This window comes from Oxyura jamaicensis, chromosome 1 (genome assembly GCF_011077185.1).
Source record: "Oxyura jamaicensis isolate SHBP4307 breed ruddy duck chromosome 1, BPBGC_Ojam_1.0, whole genome shotgun sequence".
NCBI classification, from domain to species: domain Eukaryota; kingdom Metazoa; phylum Chordata; class Aves; order Anseriformes; family Anatidae; genus Oxyura; species Oxyura jamaicensis.
Window position 1 is genome coordinate 189,556,545 of NC_048893.1, and position 5,765 is coordinate 189,562,309.

At 37.2% G+C, this 5,765-nt stretch overlaps 1 long non-coding RNA gene across 2 annotated transcripts; it reads left to right on the forward strand.

The window, feature by feature from the left end:
* Positions 1-633: 633 nt before the first annotated feature.
* Positions 634-3,119, forward strand: LOC118160388. Of its 2 annotated transcripts, XR_004747453.1 has the most exons (4): positions 634-741; positions 1,210-1,212; positions 1,499-1,649; positions 2,325-3,119. It is a non-coding gene; the product is annotated as an uncharacterized LOC118160388 (long non-coding RNA). The 2 variants fall into 2 exon arrangements; XR_004747452.1 differs by lacking the exon at positions 2,325-3,119 and having other exon boundaries at positions 1,499-2,138.
* Positions 3,120-5,765: the final 2,646 nt, after the last annotated feature.

Below are 5,765 nucleotides of genomic sequence, written 5' to 3' on the forward strand. Positions count from 1 at the left end.
TCTGGGATTGAAAACTAGACTATTTTGCATATGCCAATTCTTAATTTTTGCACTACAACTTTCACATTGGATTTGAATAACCAACTTATTAAACACATTTACCTTTATTCTATATATGGTTTATTTTTCATAGTTCCTAAGATTATTGACTGTACTATTGTTGCTTACTCTTAATCCCATTTCTCCTTCTACAGAATAAGTCTTCAGTATATATTTATCCCTTATTATTTTGTATAGGATTGATGGGTTATCTCAAATTGCAATGGCTTCACTTTTGATATCTCATTGCTCTTAGTACTAGAAACACCTTACAAGATGAGGTCTTACAAGATGCATCCTCAGTGGATGGATAGCAAATGATTTCAAACTTCCTTAGCTACTAAATATTTGTATTTTTAATTTCTGAACAGAAAAGATAAGTTTCTGCAGATTCTGGTCTTGGTTAGTATGGGTTAAATCTAATGTAACTTTACTGAAGTCTGTCGTTTATGGTGCTGTAACACAGTATGAACTATGACCTCTGCACTGGTAAAATCAAGTGTTTCATCTGAAAACACGTTGCCAAGCATTGCATGGGAAACATTCCAAAATCAATACTCTTTGTAACATTTCTGCCACTTGAAAAATCATATTTATGTTTCACACATGCAAAACAGCCCTAAATAAGCTAATATTATTATTATTATTTTTATTGCAGAAAATGTGTAATAGAAAGGAACTGCAGAAACAGAACAGTTGCTGGTAAGTTTAAACAGTAATATAATTCCATGGTTACAATTTTTCTTCAAACTCATCCAGTGTTACTTGAACTGAAGCTGCACTGTCTTGATTTAAAAAGTCATTTGTTAAAAAAATTGTGAGTCAAATACTTTTTCTTTATTTAATTACAGTTATTGAGAAACTGGATAATGATACAATGCACTCACAGAGTATGTAAATATGCAAGCTTAGAAACTTAGGCTTACACCTAGATGCACAGATCAATAGGATGCATAAATTGACAATAAACATACACAAGGTTTAGGGAATGAATGTAAGATTTTAGTCTTGTTGGCAAAGTGACTAATCTGAAAGCAGCATGCCAGCTTTATAAGTGTGCTGGATATACCCTCTAGTGCATATAGAGTATATGCTAACTGTACTTCTTAGTGTTTAAAATGGTCTAGATTGTGGCAGATCATAAAACTGGGCAATGCAGCTTGCAAACAGCAAGTGGGTCACTGCATGTTTCCAGCTCCCCCTCTGGAGAATTTCCATCTGCCAGCCTGGCTCCCCGCCACCTCCTGCCCAGGAGCAAAAGAGCCAGGAGGGCTATTGCAAAAGGTGGAAAGACCTCCAACCTCTGTTCCCACGAGCCTATTCTTACAGAAAAAGAAAAAAAAATAATAGGAAAAAAAAAAAGGAAAAAAAAAAGGAGAGAGAAAACAAAACAAAACAAAAACAAACAAACAAAACAAACAAACAAACAAACAAAAACAGCTTAACTCCTTTTGTGCAGCACCCTGCAAAGAAGCAAAGGATGAAGACCCCCATGAAGGAAGCAGGAGGAACAGCCAGAACCACAACTGATGTGAGGATGAAAGACTGAGTGAAGGGAGAAGACTGAGTAGAGGCACAGGGGAAAACATTGTTGTGGGTTGACAAGATAGGTAAATGCAGTGGTGGATGTTCCCACACATTTTTTTCAGGCTACCTTAAACACTGGGTTATATGTGCACACACCCAGCTTCCCTATCCCCAATTTCTCCTCAGTGCAGTACATAGATACTCCCATTAAGAGCTGTAGGAAGTGGATCTTTTCCCTGTGATTGTAATCAAGGCAGCTGAACACCTTCCTATTCAAAAGCAGTGTTAGTTTAAGTTTCCTATTCAGTCTCTTCATCTTTTCTTCCGGCCCCTATGCAATGTTCCACTGAATCTGATTTTCTGTCTTAGTGATTTTTATTGATGTTATATTTTACATTAGAACTATTATTAATGACTTAGTCATCATAGCCATGGTTAAAAACTGGCAGTCCTAGGCATATTATGCACGAACAGTATCAGGAGTTTAATATTCAGGTATCCCTGTAATGATCTTACGGGTTGAATTATGCCCTGAGTTAATTAAATTACTTGTCTGTCAACAAGTAAAAAGTCTGTCTCTGCATCCAGAGTACCTAGGGCCATTGTTTTCTACTGGCAGATGAGACAGTATGATGCACTGCCCTTCATCAGGATGTGACAGATCCCTCAGTGTATTCCTCAACTGTAGCTCCTAAAGGATCCCTAAATGTTTGGGACCTTGTAAAATGCTGGATGCTTTTGTATATCTGTTGCTGCAGGGTATTAGAATTTACATCACTCTTGGTATAACAGAAGCAAAATTAGTTCAAGAAGACTGACTTCAAGCAAATCATTCTGAAAACTCAGGAGGCTGCTCAGGTGTTTTGTTATCTGCTATCTGAAGTCTTTTACTGACAAGGTTGCATTCTTTCTACTGACACTACTGTAGATGGCACATGGTATAAATAAAATTAGCCTCAATTAACCCTCTTTAATATATATCTTGAGACTTTTCACATTGTTCCAAAATTGCCTGAAAACACACTACATATTTGCTAAGTAAGATGTAGTGAAACACAGAATGTGAATATTTCATAAAGTACATGTAAGTTGATGTTTTATTTAGATCTCGCTTGTCACACAAAATAAAAATTCATTTATTTTATTTAGAGAGATTCTCTTCTAGGCAGGTATGTCAGCTGAAACCAGTCATTTAGCAGCATTTTTATAGCAAATACAGTGCTCCTTCTGTCCCTGTTTAACTATATATGCATATATGCATATGTGTATGTGGCTAAAACCATAACTGTGTTTTTTTCTATGATTGTGAGCTTTAAAATCCTGCCATCTATTTCTCTTCTGTGATATTACTTCAGGGACATTTTATACTTTCAGTAAACATTGCCTTGAGGTTTTTTCAAAATATACTGCTTCTTTAAACCAAGACAGAACAGATGGAAACTTCATTGCTTAAACAAATGGCTACAATTTTCTTCAGGGCACAAAACAGTATCATGAACTTGACCGAGAGCTTAGGAAGCTTCCAGAAGCTTTTAATCTTTCTTTGCAGGAAAGAGGACGGAATTTTTTTTTTTTTTTTTCTTCAAGAAATGGTAATGGTTACAGAAATCTCTTTGTTCCTTTTTTTTTTTTTTTTTCCTGCTTTGAATCAAAGTGCTAGCATTCCTGATTCCAATGACCTTTTGGATTAAATTGTTATGAGAGAGCTTTTGCATGACAATACATTTTCTTGTTAGCTGTTGAAATTTCAGTGTAGGCACAACAGCCTAGACATTCTTCAGTAGACTTCAAATTGCATAGAAAGTTACTTGCAGATTAGTTTGATTAAAAAGTGCTATGATGTTATGATATGATCTGTCAAAAACTGTTACATTTGTGTAGCAGTTTGCCTTCTTGAAAAGATGCATAGAACTAACTCGTGGCTATCCTAAACCAGGCAGAAGCAGGAGTATAATTTCCCCATAATGTACATTAAAGTAAATTAATCCTGTAAGTCAGAGTCTTTATTGATCTTGATTCAGAACATGCTTGTATCTTTGTGGAAGAGAGAGGGAAAATAATCCTAGTGCTTTTGCAGCTGTTTTAATTTAAACTGCACTGATAAAACACATCTATAATAAGGTCTTTTTGAAGAGTTCCCAGCCCTGACAGTTATCTATAAATCAATGGGAGTCATATACTTGCTTGTTTGGAAAAATATGTACAATAGCCTAGAGCAGATAAAAGAAGGCACATCTGCTGGAGGATATTTGAAAAATGTATAGATGAAGATGAGCCTTTGTTATGAGCTGCTTATTCTAGCAACACAGTTGTGGTGCAACTAAGCATATGCAAGAATAAAGCATGCAGTTCAATTAGAAAAATAACCATAATACACTTCTGGGAAGTCACCTTAATGAGACTAATTGCCCATGGCCTAATCCTTGAGTTGCTTTTTCCAGAACTGTGTATATTAACTTCATTTTGACAAAAGTCCAGTCTTGCATTCCTTGCATCCACAAAACATCTATACAAGGTCTGCATGGGATATTTGTTCTGGCATTGCTTCAGCACCTGTAAGTAACACAGGCATAGATGAGTCCCGAGCATCATTCACATACATCACATTGCCATGGTGAAATTAAACTTTGTGCACCATTGTTTGTTTGTGCTTTTTTGTTGTTGTTTGTTTATTTTTGTTTGTTTGTTGTTTATTTTTTGTTGTTTATTTTTGATTGTTTGTTTGTTTTTCCTCCATTAATAAGGTTTGAAGGTGGGAAGGGGGACATGGCAGCTGTATAATGCCTGTGTTCAGATCTTGCTCACTTCCTGAAGCTGACAAAGCCAAAGCCAACCAGCTTTGGTTCTGCTCATAAAACCAGATCTCACTGTAGTGCAAAAGTAGAGCATGATTCTGCAGGCAAGCAGTTAAACATCTAGACAGAAGGCAACAGTAAGGCACAAAGGAAAAAAAAAAAAAAAAAAAAAAAAAGAGGAGTAGAGAGAGTAGAGAGTATTGGTGGAACAGTGTGGGGCATGTACGGTCTGGAGTCTACATAACATGGTTGCAATCCAGTCAAAGATTTTTTTTATTATTATTATTTTTTGTAAGCGTCTTTAATGAGGCTGGAAGAGGGACATAAAAGAGGAGGCTGAAATGAGGCAGCTTTTTTTAAAGGGACCTGCTTGCAAGCATAAAAGAAAAAATGGAGGAAAGGTAGCTTGTTTTGAAATGTAACAAGTGGATAAGGGAGGCTGGTAACATTAACCAGCTGGCAATGAAAATTTGACTTCCCAGTACTTGTATTAGGGATAGTGTCTGAAGTGTTGTGAATGTGAGGATAAGTTACTTTTGTCTAATGCAGTAAGCCAGTGAAAGGGCTATATAGCCAAATATCAGGTGTCCTGGCTTTAGCTGGGATAGAGTTAAATTTATTCATAGTAGGTGTTATGGTGCTGTGGTTTGGATTTTTAATGAAAGCTGCTGATGACACACTGATGTTTTAGTTGTTGCAGAGCAGTGCTCTCAGAGACCAAGATCTGTTCGGCTCCTGGTGCTGCCCTGTCAGTGAGGTACCTGAGGGTGCACAGGAAGCTGGGAGGGGACACAGCCAGGAGTTGACCCAGACTGGCCAAAGGGATGTCGCTGTACCACATGGCATCATGCTCAGCAATAACAGTTGAGGAAAACAGAAGGAGGGCAAAGACGTTTAGAAGTAGGTCATGTGTCTTCCTAAGAAAACATTATGGATGATGAGCCCTGCTTTCCTGGAAGTAGCTGAACACATGACGGGAAGTGGGGAATTAATACCTTGCTTTGATTTAATTGCATGTGAAGCTTCTGCTTTACCTAGTAAACTGTCTGTGTCTGAACCCACAACTTCTCACATTTGTACCTTTCTAATTCTATCCCTTCCATCCAGCTGGGGAAAGTGGAGGTGAGTGAGTGAATGGCTGTGTGGTACTTAGCTGCTTAACAGGGTTAAACCACAATAAATTACTTAAGTGTCATGCAGTATTTGTAAGATAATGAAAAGGCTATATAGACAAATATCAGTCTAGCTGAATATTAGACTATCTACTGAATATTAGACTATCACTGCAACAGCATTCTGCATGGATAGGAAGGGGACAAACTTCATTTATTCAAGCAAGAGCAAAGGATGCTTCAAGAATTGTCATAAAAAGGCTAAAATGAAGAGAGGCTGAGGGAGTTGGGG